Source organism: Camelus ferus, chromosome 33 (genome assembly GCF_009834535.1).
Source record: "Camelus ferus isolate YT-003-E chromosome 33, BCGSAC_Cfer_1.0, whole genome shotgun sequence".
Classification (NCBI taxonomy): Eukaryota; Metazoa; Chordata; class Mammalia; order Artiodactyla; family Camelidae; genus Camelus; species Camelus ferus.
In genome coordinates, this window is record NC_045728.1 from 12,817,905 (window position 1) to 12,832,370 (window position 14,466).

Sequence of the window (14,466 nt, forward strand, 5' to 3'; positions counted from 1 at the left end):
TTGGAGGAAAGCCCTGCTTCTTCTGGAATGAAAAAGAAAAGGCAGGTTTGGGTGCATGAAGATGTGTAGAGACATAAAAAAGGAAACTGAAGGAATTCTTCATGGCTGTGTTCTCTGTCAAGCACAAGACCAGGTCATTTGTTGAAAGTTAGGGATCTGAGGTTAGTGAGAAGGCTTAGAGAAAGTGGCAGAAGTTTGGCATTACTAGGAAACGGGGTACAGACCCGATCAGGGATAAGTGGAATAATAATAATCGTGTTGGTGATGATACCAACAGTAAGAGCAGCCAGTCTGTTAGCTCTCTGCTCTGTGCCAGCGGCTGCTCTAGGTGATTTATCTTTTACCCTTTACAGCAACTTTATTAAAGATGTTGTACAGATAAGAGCCTAAGTGGTGGAGTTGGGATTCCGAGTTCATTCTCTTGCCACATCAAGCCCAGGCTCTTTTCTTCTTTTGGCACCGTTAGTGACACTAGGAATGTCTGCTTGACATCAAAAGCCAGAAGTTTAGAGTATGGTAAGAAATTGTTCCTCAGAGAAAGGAGGAAGAGAGTGGACTGAAAAAAAAAAGTATGTACCCAAAATATAGCGACTATGTTGATGGCTTTATTTCCCACCCAGAATGACTGATGCCCTTGGTGGGTGCTTCACAAACTGAAGTGACCTACCGCAGCCCTGTAGAAACCCAGACGTGGTCATGTGACTTGACAGTTAGGGGTATCTGAAATTATACACTCATTTTCTCCCTAAAAGCCTGTGTGATTAAAATACTGGCTTGAGGTTAATGCTAATAAGTCTTTCAATTTCTATGCAGGGATAAATGAGGACCTTTTTATTTATTATTATTCTATTTCATTGAACCAGGTATGAGTGGTACTGATTTTTTGTGTTAAGAGTCTGCATTACAAAGTATAAACTTCTTAAAAAACAGTAACATCTCTATGCAAGTACATTAATGCTCTAAATAAATGCAAAATTTATTAAAAAGATAACCCCTTAGAATCGTATGTGCAAGCTTAAGTTTCTTGTTTGTTTTTATTTGACATGTGTGAAGGAACTTCCAAAGATATATGTGAACAAATGGAGGACAAACGATTTTGATGTAAAGCAGACCAAAGCAGATTACGTTATAACTGAACCTCTGTCCTGACTAGCATTTTAATGTCCAGATGGACAAACAAGCTTTTAGTAAGTCACAAGTGTTAACTCATCTAGTATGATCGATTCATTAGTTTCTAGGCTGTAGTTAGTTTATATGAATACTCTTATTCCTGAGGTGGGAAAATCCGTTGCTGTGTTACAGGTTAGATTTACATTGCCTGCAACTGCATGTCAGATTACTTGTAATTCAGGCTGAGCAGTTACCTCTTCTGGATTCGACCCTTTTAAACTTGGTGACGTGTCATATGCTAAATGTGTCCTGCGTACTCTCTACCCTGTTATGATGCTAACTCTTTGATTCTAATATAAGGAAAAGAATTATTGATAAAGAATAAGATGGAACATGGTATAGATGGATACTATCAACTTGGTAAGCACAAGCTACTATACAATGGGGGTTTGTTGCAGACTCTTTTCATAAGTGGAAAACTCTTCCAAAAGACATTTTTGAAGTTTTGCTATGAAGAAAGATGGCTGGTGAATGAAAAGAACCTTTTGTAGGCCTCTGTTTGGGAGTCTGGTAACTGGCACTTTGGGATTCTATACACAGAGCTCCAAGGCTGGGAGAATATCTCAGGGTAAAGCTATCTAAGTTTTGTATCCAAAGCTATTAATTTCTTCAATTATGAGAAGGAATCACAGATTGTGTCATGGCCTTGGAATTTTGCTGGTATGGAGAGGATGATCTCAGAAGACTTGTAAGCCTGTGTTGGGATGTGTGTGACACGTGCCTTTTTTCCGATTTTTAAAAATTTCAACAGTTGTAGACACATTTTTGAAACAGTAGATATCCTAAGTTAGCGAATCCAAATCAGCGCACAAAGCAACCATTTTTGCCAGTGCCAAATGCATGCTTTGCTGAGTTTTCTAATCTGGGCTCCAGAGTTTATACATAGCAAATTCTAACATCTGCCAAGTTCTGTTATGACCCAGAGGAGAGGAGAGCGAAGTGGGATGAAGAATCTGGAAATGCATGCTGCCTATAGGGTAAATTGAATTTTGGAATTTGCTTCCATGTGGATTTTCCCCTCATGGACCACTGTGATGTTTCGCAGGCTGAGCTGGAAAGGTCATATTGCACAAGATGAAGAACAATAAATGGTCTGTTTAGTGACTTGCTGTTAACCCTCCTGCCAGTGCCGACTAATGGTGGTAATAGCCATTTTTCCTCTGGGATATGAGAGTTTGGCTCTCATCTTTTTGGGAATATGGTAATTTGTAGCCATTGCTTTCGGCATGGTGGGGAGAGCTAATATTCAAAGGCTCTGTTCCCGTGGCTTTATAGCTCTTTTTTTCATGAACTGCTGATTCCTTTGAACCTGAAGGGTATCTGTTTCAAAAAATGCATATGAATATTAAATCCATTTAATTCACTTTTATTTTGCCAAAGAGAAGTTGAATTTACTTCTTCTTACAAGAAATTGACCTTACCTCTTTTTTTTTTTTCCAAATCGTGAGACATTGGCTCTAGAAATAGTCTATTGTTTTTTTCTTTTGCTTCTCCTTCAAATCAGTACAATTTCCTTTCCCTTGGGTTGTGGTGCAGTTCCAGTTTAGAATATGTACAGGTGTGCAGAATAGATAAGCAACAAGGTCCTACTTTATAGCACAGGAGACTATATTCAATGGCTCATAGTAACTTGTAATGAAAAAGAATATATGTGTGTGTGTATGTGTATATAACTGAATCACTATGCTGTATACCAGAAACTGACACAACATTGTAAATCAACTATATTCAATAAAAATAAAATAAAATATTTACAGGGGTACAGACCCCAATAAGGCTTTAAAGATATGAAGAATCTGGAGCAGAAGTTAGTATTTCTAATAAATTTAACTTCCCTCAGATTTGCTGTAGAGGAAATGTATTAATTTAGGACATTTCCCGAAGTATTTCCATTAAAGTAGATATATTTTACATAGCTGCCTTTAAAAAATAAAGATGTAGTGTGATGTTATTTATCAATTTTTAATATGTGAAATAGTTTAAAATGAATAGCGAGTAATTTCTTTGATGGTGGATTAGATGTGCAGAGAATTTCCTTCTGGTCAGAACATTTTTCAGTGAAGCCGAGGAAAGGAAAAAATATGTGAATACATTTAAAATATATGTCAAATGCCAGAATCCTGTAAGAAGAACAACCAAAGGCCTTGAAAGGACTAGAAAGCCTGATTTCATAAGGTCGAGTAAACACTGAAGGTGGTGTTGTGCTGAGGGTTTCTTACAGGATTAGAGAAAAAAGGAGGGACAAGAGAAAAAAATAGTGCCAGGGTGAGAGGTCATACTGGAGACCGCCCTGTATGGAACTGGCACCCCAGAAAGGTGACTTCTCAGTGGCTGAATAGGGGAAAAAGATCCCCTGCATATGGAGACTTGCTTGTTAATGTCTTGAATCTGAATGGAGCTGGGAAAAAAGTCTCCCAAGAAATTGCTTCAAAAGAAGCCCGCGCTCACCTGGATGTGCAACCAGATTCCATACTACCTGTGAGGCCTGAAGGCCTCAGCTGGTAACTTTGTTGATAGGACTCCTACCTGGCTGTATTCCCAATGTGTGGGGGAATCTAGTTTAAATTTCTGTAGACTATCCTTAAAGAATTTTTATGGATAAAGTTGCAAGAAATGTGAGCTTGCACAAGAAAACAAGCACTTTGAGTTAGTCAGATACAGCAGATATATTTTCCAAAGGTGGCTGCAACAATGTTTCTCAGCCTACAGGCTCTTCTAGAACCTTGCTATTCTGCTATCAAGAAATAGAATCTGGAAACAAACAAACAAACAACAAAAAGACAACCCCCCAAAAGAAATAGAGCCTGTCTCATTCCGTTGAACCTAGCCAGGCCTTTCTGACTTCTGTGATCAAAAGAATACAGCAGAAGTTGATAGTGTGTGAATTCTGATGCAAAGTCATAAAAATGCCACACATTTCTTCCTTATTCTCTTGGGATGCTCATTCTTGGAACCCAACACCATGCTGTGAAGAAGCCCATGCAGTCCATGGAGAGACCCATTTGGAGAGGAACTGAGGCCTCATGTCCATGGCACCAGCTAAGCTGCAACCAGCCAACCAAAACTAACTTACCAGCCTTGTAAGGAGCCATCTGGAAAGTGGATCCTCCAACTTCCTGTCAAATCATGCTAGGTGATGCCACATAGAACAGAGACAAACTGTCCTTTCTGAGCCCTAGAGAGATTCCAGTTATTGAGCAAAATAAATGATTGTTGTTGTTTTAATCCACAGAGTTCTGGGGTGGTTTGTCACACAGTGTTAGATAACTAAAACATCACAGTAATCATTTGTCGTGTAAAGACTGTAGATGTTTAAAGAAATGAAAGAGGGGATTTAAAGATATACAATGAAGAGACTCAATTGATGAGGAAGATGTGAAAGAAGAGCTCAACCTCAGTAGAACTTCTAGAAATAAGAAACAAATGAAAAACACAATGGAAAGGTGATACAGATTAGATAGAGTTCAAGAGTGAAGTAGAAGATAGATCTGAAGAAAATTCCCAGAATTTAGTACAGAGAAAGAAGAGAGGGGACATACGAGATTTGGTGCCATGGAGATGAGAAGATACCACATGTTTGACTTAGCAATTCTCAAACCTTTTGATATTAGAACCCCTTACATTCTTAAAAATTACTGAGAATCTCAAATTGCTTTTTCTTTTCCCACAAATAGGATTTTTTAAATTTGTTGCTATTAAAAGTCTGAATTTTAAACAGCTTCTTGGACTTGTGGCTCATATCCACCAAGCTCATTCAACTTAAGTACCTGTCCCACCCCAGTAGCATTTCCAAAACTACTGCCTTCACCATGAAGCTCTGTGAGTTTTCCCAATTCAAACTTGGGCTGCTTCAGCACTTTTACTTCTCTAACAAACACATCACTGAGTGGATAAATAACTGACAAGCCTTTTCTGGGTCTTTTCCAATGCTCTGTGGAATCAGCTTACTGACCACCTCTTCCAAGTCATTTTTCTGCACCACTTGGGTCGTGATTTCCACCATTATCTTCCGAATTTGGCAGACCTATTGATGCTGAATATAAGAGGTCTTCTGAATCTGATTATTGTGTTCTTTAGTAAAACCAGCACAGAATAGACGAAACAGGTAACCATCCAGAGGCTTGACATCAACATGTGCTTCAATCATGGTCTGCCATTTTTGACCATGGAGCACATTTTGTTATTGGTAAGATCTATGCCATGGAAATCAGTCAGGCAGTTTTTGGCTTGAACATCTTCAGTAATTAGCTTGAATTCTCTAGCTGCAACTTCATCATTCTGCAGATCAGCAAGGTTCACTTCAAAAACATGACCCTTGAAGCCATCAGGTGTGATTTTCATTCCTTGAGTTCTTGTGATGAGTGTTTTCCTGATATATCTTATATTGAACATAGCTGGTGCTGTCACATCATACCAATCTTTCTTAGAAAATGGATTAACCACTTAACGTCTTGGCTTCTGTTTTGCTTCCTTTTGTAAGGTGGTTGTTCTTGCTGACCACCATGGTGCTGCTCAGAGTCAAAGGGGCCAAATGGCTTTTGAGTATGTGGGTTACACTTAAAATGTGGTCATGTTTCTGTGTATATGTTATAGTTCAATAAAAAATTTTAGTTTCAAAAAAAGACGAGAGTGAAAAAATAAGCCACTACTTGAGAAGATGTACTGACAAAGTTTATCCAGAGTATAGAACTCTTCAAATTAAAAAAAAAATAAAAAAAGGAAATAGGAAAGTTACAAATACGTTTATTTCACAGAGGCAGAAATAAATGATTCGTGACCCTATAAAAAGATCCTCAACCTTTTTATTAACCAAGGAAATGCAAATTAAAGCAGCAAGGAACTGTTTGCCCCCACCAGCTGGGAAAAATTAGAAATAACAGTTGTTGGAGATGATATGGAGCAGTGGGAACGGTCCTACTGTTGGATGCAACCATTTTGGAAAACAATTTGGCTTTACTTACTGATTCCTAAATATATACCCTAGTGAAACTTGCACCCATGGTTTAGGAGACACATATAAGAATATTTAAAATACTGTTCGTAACAGCTAAAAATGCAAACAACTTAACTGTCCAGCAACTGTAAAGCAATAAGGAAAGCCGGTGTATTCATAAAAAGGATGACTGTTTAGCATAAAGTGAATTAGGTACCACTGCACGCATCTTTGTGGAGGAATATTATAATAAGCGTCAAAAAAAGGGCAGTTAAAATAGTAAGTATGGTCCTCTTTACATAAAGTTTGAAAACAGGCAAATCTAAATAATAGGTTGCTTGGTGAGACATACATGGTAAAATTGTAAAGAATAGCAAAGGGATGATAATATAAATTTTAGGATAGTGGTTATTTAGGGGAAGGGGCTGGAATGGAAAAGCACATCAGGTACTATGGTTTGTGTGTGACAATGTTTCACAATAAAAATTTCTCTGAGCATATTATTAAAAAGAACCCCACAGTGATCCTTTTTCTAGGGAAAGAATTTTGGTATTGCAAATATTAGTTCTTAATTAATTTTTTGGTAGGTGTCCTTGCATATGAAATCCTCTGGTAAATATATTTTGAATTTATTTTTCAAGGTTTATGTCAGCCTTGCCAAGCAGGGAGCATGTCTAGGAAGAAGACGAAACTAGGAGGATTTATCCACAAGTTCAAGTTCAGTGTTTGTAGCTTTGGAATGAGCAATTAGGCCTCCTGTCCTACCTGTCTTAAAATTGACTTACTGTTGTTAAAAACAAGAGACTGAGTCTTAGTCTGGTTCTTTGGTGAGCAGCAGAGGCCCTCTTTTGCCTCTTGCCCTAGCCTGAGTCTGCTGTTTTAAAAAATCTTCATGCATTGACATCTCTTCCTTTTCTGAAGGAATGTGAAACCCAGTAATTACACACAGAGCTGACCTACTTTAGAAGAACCAGAGGACAAAGAAATCTTCACTTTTCTTCATCCTTTTTTGGTTAAAAAGCAGAGATTTGGGGTGGTGAGGGCCCGAACTTCCTATATCCTTTCTTCTTTGAAGAGTCTAACACAGTTTGTCCCTGTCTCATATATTTTATGTTGCTTGTAAACTAATGGCCTTGATGCTTGCTAATGAATCTTTTGCACATCTCCTGATCTGGAAATGTTTGGCCGTTTCCCAAGGGCAATATAGCTTTGAGAAAATAAGGATGAAGGAGTCTATTGATTTGTTTTTATTTTTAATTGCCTTATTTTGTATATTTGATTCTGTAAACATCTCAGTCCTATTTTTCTTTTTAAAAAGAAGTAGTTAGGATTTAAACAGACACACATGTTAATGAATGAATCAATTAGAATAAAAGTTTGGACTAATCCTCCCATTTAGTTATTGTTGTCGTTGCCTGGTAACTGTTATTCCGATTCTGTCTTAGTTCTATTTTTCTGTTGTTATTTTGCTAAGTTGGTAGTTTATTTTCACCCTAGTTTTTAACATTTGCTTATACATTGACTTTTATTTAAATGATTTTTTAAAAGTTCCCCCTAAGCCACAACCAAAAATCTTTTTGATTTGGTTCATTAATAGTTGCTAAGTCCCAGCTGGGTTTTGGGTTCTGGATTCTGGGTCCTGGGTCCTAGGTCCTGTATTGGGTGCTTAAGACTTTACTAAATCCATTGTTTTGTGTAGTAAACACCAACCTTAACAGTAACGTGAATATTAATATCTGGAATACCAAGAACCAGGAGACAAGACAGTGTGCATGAGCACAGACTTATAGCTCAATGAAGTGGATTCAGGAGTTCAGAAATAACTCTTACATTTATGGTCATTTGACTTGACAACAGTGCCAAGACAATTAAATGGAGAAAGAATAGTTTTTTTCAACAAATGGTGCCAGGACAACTGGATATCCACATACAAAAGAGTAAAGTTGGACCCCTGGCTTTACACCATACACAGAAATTAACTCAAAATGGCTCATAGATATAAGAGCTAAAACTATAGAACTCTTAGAAGAAAACACAGGAGTAAATCTTTGTGATCTGGAGTTAGGCAATGGTTTCTTAGATATGTTACCAAAAGCACAAAGGACAAAAAACAAACAAACAAACAAAACAAAACACCAGATAAATCAGACTACATCAAAATTAAAAACTTTTGATGCTGCAAGCAATACCATCCAAAAAGCTTTCTGCAGTGGCAGTATCATAGGCAATGAGGTTTATCCGAGGCACAGTTATTGCTAACTGAAAAAAAATAGTGAGACAAACCACAGAATGGGAGAAAATATTTTCTAAAAATCATATATCTGATAGGGGATTTGTATTCAGAATATATAAAGAACTCTTCCCAACTCAATAATAAAAAGACAGTCTAATTTAAAAATGAACAAAGAACATTTACAGCTGGCCACTAAAGACAAAAAAAGATGCTCAACATCATTAGTCATTAGGAAAATGAGAATTAGAACCACAGTGAGATTCACTTCATACCCATTAGGATGGCAGTAATAAAAAGGTTGGACAATAACAAGTATTTGATGTAGAGAAATTAGAATCTTCTCTTGCATTGCTAGTGGGAATGTAAAATGATGTAGCCTCTTTGTTGTTTCCTTAAAATTTCAACAACAAAAATTATATGTGGAGTTACCATATGACCCAAGATTCCACTTGTAGGTATAAATCCAAAAGAAATGAAAACACATCAACGCAAAAATCTTGCGTGAATGTTCATAGCAGCATTATTCTTCATAGTCAAAATGTGGAAACAGATGGCCATCAACTGATGAATGGGTAATTAAAATGTAGTATATCTGTACAATGAAATATTATGCAGCAGTAAAAAGTAATGAAGTGTTGATACTTGCTACACCATGGACACCCCATGAAAACATTATGCTCAGTGAAAGAAGCCAGTTAGTTCAAAATTGAGAACTGTCTAACTAATGATTTTGATTTATTTTATGTGAATGAACCTTAGAACTTAAAAAAATAAAAATTTAATAGGAGCAAAACCACTCTGTCAGAGTTCTAATTAGAAATTGACACAGTGAGACCATGTCTTGATAACTCTGCTTTCAGGTCACTTACAGGCACACTTCATTTAATAGATGAGGACCTTGAGGACTGCAGGGGCGAAGTGATTTGCCCATGGTCACAAACATTCTTAGAGACGGAGTTGGGAATTGAACTCTAGATCTCAACTCTCAGTCCCGTGCTCTTTTTGCTGCTCCGGTGATTTCCAGATTGTTCCCAGAGCCCTAGGGCTCTCAAAAGTTTTGTCTGTCTCTGAGTCTTTTGCCCAAGTTAACTAAAGTAGATTTGGTTCCCCCCACGACCCCATCTTACATGTTATAGTTTCTATGAGTTTTTGTTCAGAGGGAAAAAGATTGTGCTACTGTATGTGTCAGTTTTTGTCTTTCCTACATAGAGCTCTTTATCCTGTGCCGTTTTACACTCAGAAAAGCACATTTGGCTTATTGGAGGCATTTTCTTTGACTTTTTCAAAGAATGCCAATGTGATCTCTGAAAAAAGTCTGTGCCTAGAGATTCTTGTGGGTCTCTTTGGCAGTGAATTAAGGGCCACATCAATTTACTTAAAAATAATATTGTCATAAAAAAAACCCCAATATTGTCATAAGATCAAGAGAGGGCCCAATAAACAGTGGAGTAGGTTAGTTTTTGCTTAAATTATGGATGCTTATAATTATTTAAAAAAAACTCACTGTTACTAACTATATTCAAAATTGTAGTCAGTTAATACATAGTTATGATAACATTTAAAAGTAAAATTCTTGATGGTACTTTAGTAGCTTTTCAGAATTCTAGACTTATACTATAATGTCAGTTTAGAACTATTATAGAAGGTCAGAATTTAGGTTGCATGTAATCCTGCTAAGGGAAAGGAAAAACAATCTTATTAAATGTTAACTCTGTTATATTAAGTACATACTTCATGTAGTTGTGTTTTTACATTTAATGTGGATATAATAATGTTGACATATGTGATAATATATAATATATATAATAATAATCCATATACTAATGAGTTCTATTTTAATGAAACCATTTTTCATTTTTCTCTGTGGCACTGTTGTTTATCAGTAGTCCCCATCCTGCCTTTAAAATAAATGTCAGAAATTTCAGAATTAAGTAATATTTACCATTAGATTATCCAAGGGAGTGATTTAAATTACTTAAATGTCGCATGAAACAAACATTCATTATGGAAATAAAATCTGTGATTTGAAAAATGTGATGACTACTCAGTATAAGGAACTCATTGAAGCGGGAATAAATGCAAAAAGCCATCACACAAAATATCCCCATTTTTTGCCACTGATGGTTTACAGCTGGTGTTAGGAAAATCCCTCAGAAGGTGCTTGCTGCAGTGTTCATGGTGGGCACAGGGAAGCTGGCTCTTTAACTCAAGACTGCTGCAAGGCAGGACAGCCCAGTGTTATAATCATTCAGAATAGAGATGCTTGGTTTGACAAAGATGTACATCTTGACAAACAGTTAGCTCATGGAACCTGCATCTGAGGATGCATGACAAGTAAGAGTTTCAGAAATAGGGAAGGTAAGATGCTATCTGACAATGGAGACTTCTTCCTATGTTCCCTTAGTCTTTGTTACCAAGTAATTGGGAGATGGAAAGAGATGAGTAATTTAAAATAGTTTTTCAACTGTTATTGTGTTCCCTTGGTTCACTCAAATTCTGCTACCTCAGGCTTTGTTATTGGGCCTTGGGGACATACTAATATAAGTTAAAATAATAAAATATGAACTGTTGCTGACTTTGTTCACCAGGAACAACACTACCATTGTAGGGTTAGCAAGATGCTCAATGTACTCAATCTCCATTGGGGAAGTTTAAAAAAGTTACGCTGTTCCAGTTGAGTTTAGCTCTCTTTCTAGCTGGTGCTTTAGAAAAGCTTTGAATGTTCTAGGTGCTACATCTAAATGTGCCTGACAGTACACAGGCTCCTTGACAAATGCCGTTCTTGGGAAGAGCACAATCGTTCTGTGAGTCGGTGTTATTTTTACCTATGAGCTGGCACTTCAGGAGAGAGTAGCGTGTGCTTCATTAAGAAAACTCATCTTGAAATTCATTCAGCTTTCTGCTTCCTTCTAACCTCAGAGTCCAGGCCATTGCCAAGTCCTTTACCCACATGTCACATATTTCTTCTCCAGTACTAAAATTTCATCCTTCATAGCTTAATTTCCCACCATAACTTTATTTTTTAATTTTAAACATTTTTTTCCTGGTAAAAGTGGGAGAGTAGGACAGAAAGCTCACTGAGGTTGGTTGGTTATTTATTTATTTATTTATTTATTTATTTATTTATTTATTTATAACCATAACTTTAAATTTTCCCTTGGATTAGCTGCTGCCCCATGTTTTTCTTTTATTTCAAAACCTTCTGTAACAATTGCTATGTTTCTTAGATTCCTGTAGCCAGTTTAAACTTTTAAAACTTTCTTGTCAAGCCATTTAACACTTACCCTTTTCTTTCCCATTTCTCAAAGCTTTTCTGCCCATTCCCTCCTCTCTTTTCAAAGCTCTTGTTTGCCCTCCAATCCTCCTTGGGCCGTTCGCTCTTTCCTGCTTTTCCTTTAATGGCTTCAGGGCATCCTTTTAAAGAGCGCCCTTACAATTAAGCCATCAGTTCCATTCTCCTTCTCCCTCTTGGACTTCTGAGATCTGGTCATTCCAAAATAAATACTCGAAAATGGGATGGGTACTGACATTTGGTAAATAATTCTTGCCTTACCTTCATGGTTACTGTCCAGCTCTGTCCTCCTCTCTCCTCCTCTCCTCCCCACCCAACCTCCCCCCAATTATCTTTTTGTTCAGTTCATTTAAGTGGTAAACCTATAGGCCAGGAGTTGATTTAATGTTCTATGGAGCATACAGAATATTGTTTATACCATGTAAGTGTCAAAATAACAACAATAACAATGTCAGTCAGGCTGAGAGAGTTGCCTGTTGTGTTAGAGACACTCCTAGGACTTCTGTTTTCTGAGAGGGTAAATGTTAATCAGATGGGAGCTGTTGGAACTGAGAAATCATTTTCTTTTTGCCTTAAAAATTCCCCTTCTATGCCTTGAATTCCAAATGATCACCAGAAAATTTCCAGTTTATTAATTATGTGCAATATACATGTTCCACCTTAGAAATGCTTCCAAGACTAACGCATGTTTCATAGTGTATTTTTTCACTTCAGTAAGCTCTCAATTCTCTATCCTGCAGATATTGTACATGCATGAATTCTTTGATTTTCACTATTCAGTACAGCCCAAACAGAGAAGTATAGAAAAATAAAAGTCACCTAAAGACCTGCTAGATATTTTAACCTACAGTTGACTCTTGAACAACCCTGGGATTAATCTGCAGTATGACTTGGCAGTTGGCCCCCCACATCTGTTGTTCCTCCATGTCCACGGGTTCCACCAACCATGGACCATGCAGTATACAATTGAAAAAAATCCGTGTATAAGTGGGCCCGAGCAGTTCAAACCTGCATTGTTCAAGGGTCAACTGTAATTCCTTTGGGGTTCATTGAGACCCAACTGACCCTTATATTTGGTGGTCATGTTGAGTCCTCCTGTCTGAAGTTGGCTAGAATCCTAGTATCTCAGTCACTCCAAAGGCTTGACAGCTGCATATTCCCCAGAAACAGTTGTAATTGGTGTGTAAAATGGATGGAGTAACTGGTTCTTTCCAAAAGGGCATGTTTTTTGCTTTGCCTTTTAGTACTTGATTTGACTGACTTGTTACCAACTAAAATATGGACTCCTTGATTGGTTCCAGGGCAAACATCAAGTTCTTCTCAAGAAAATGGCCCTCCTGCATCCTGACTGTGGCCATGCGGTACATCTTTAATCATGGCCGTATAGTGCCTGTCAGGTTGAGCCTTATAGTCTAGTTTGTGTAGTTTGTGTTGGTTTGGGGTTCCTTTAAACCTGTTTCCTGATGACAATTCTCTTTTCTAGTAGGCTTTAAAGAGAAAACCTTTTCATCAAGGCTGATTGCAAAGGCATTTACATTCCTTTTCTAGAAGCCATCTCAATGGGGACTGAATAAGCCTTATAGAAAGAATTAAGTCCTACAGAGAAAAAAAATTTGAGTGACTAGTTTGTCAGTTTTCCCAAAGGTGGTACTATTCTTGATACATGGGAGAGAAGTTGAATTCATTACATACAGTGAATGATGCCTTAGGGCAGCTGTTCTCAAAGTTTGATCCACTAGAGTCTAGAGTCTCCAAGACTTTCAGTGAGTCCCCGAGGTCCAAGTCGTTTTCATAAATATTCATTTTTCAGTCTCATTCTCTCACAGTTATACAGTGGAGATTTCCAAAGATGATGTTTGATGATACAGTTACTCTGATGGCTAATGAAATGTGCTGAGAGTATTCTTATGTTTTAAAATGTTCTGTTTTAATCTCTGATTTTAATTTTAACCCAATTTCTAAGTAAATATTGATAGATATTACCCATGAAACAAAACTTTTTTGAAAGTTCTCAATAATTTTTAAGAGAAGGAATCCTGAGACCAAAATATTTGAGAACTGCTATTGCAAGAGTATAAATCTTAATTCTCTCACAGCACCCCTGTTGAGAGTAGCTGCCAGCAAGCTGCTTGAAGGCACTGCCTTAAGCCAATCAGTTGTTCAATAAACATTTTTTACTGGAATTAAATTGAGTTCTTGGAATGCAACTTTTCAAACCTTATTTAAGATTCTCCCGAAAAGCAGTGTTTGAGCATTGAGTGCCTTGCAGCCTGCCAAGTTTCTTCGAGATAGGTGACTGGCGGTTCTCAATATTAGGTCAAATATTTCGGAAGTCATTTTCATGGAATACCTGCTTTATCTGGTATTGGCATCATCTAGACCAGTGCTGTCCAGTAAAATGAGGGCTGTGTATATAGTTAAACATTTTCTAGTAGTCATATTTTAAAAAGTAAAAAGAAACAGGTGAAATTCGTTATCCCCCCCCAGCTTTATTGAGGTGTAACTGACGAATAGAACTGAAAGATATTTCAAGTGTACATTGTGATGTTTTGATATAGGTATACATGGTGAAAGGATTCATCCCATTGAGTTAATTAACATATCTTCTACCTGACGTATTTGTCTTTTTGGTAAGAACATTTACGTTTTACTCTTCTAGCAAATTTTAATTGTACAATATAGTGTTATCAACTGTAGTCACCGTATTTTGAGATTAGATCCTCAGACCTTATTCATTTTTAACTGAAAGTTTGTTCCATTTTGTCAACTTCTCCCTGTTCTCTGTCCCACCCACCCCCTACCCCAGCCCATGGCAACCACTTTTCTACTTTCCATTTC

At 37.2% G+C, this 14,466-nt stretch overlaps 1 protein-coding gene and 2 pseudogenes across 4 annotated transcripts in view; 2 read left to right on the forward strand and 1 right to left on the reverse strand.

Moving 5' to 3' along the window:
• The window catches only part of SIK3 (SIK family kinase 3), a 212,255-nt gene that overhangs the window by 95,284 nt on the left and 102,505 nt on the right, over window positions 1-14,466 (forward strand). The window lies entirely within an intron of this gene.
• Window positions 4,584-5,674, reverse strand: LOC102507735 (annotated as a pseudogene).
• LOC116661217 lies at window positions 8,302-8,428 on the forward strand (annotated as a pseudogene).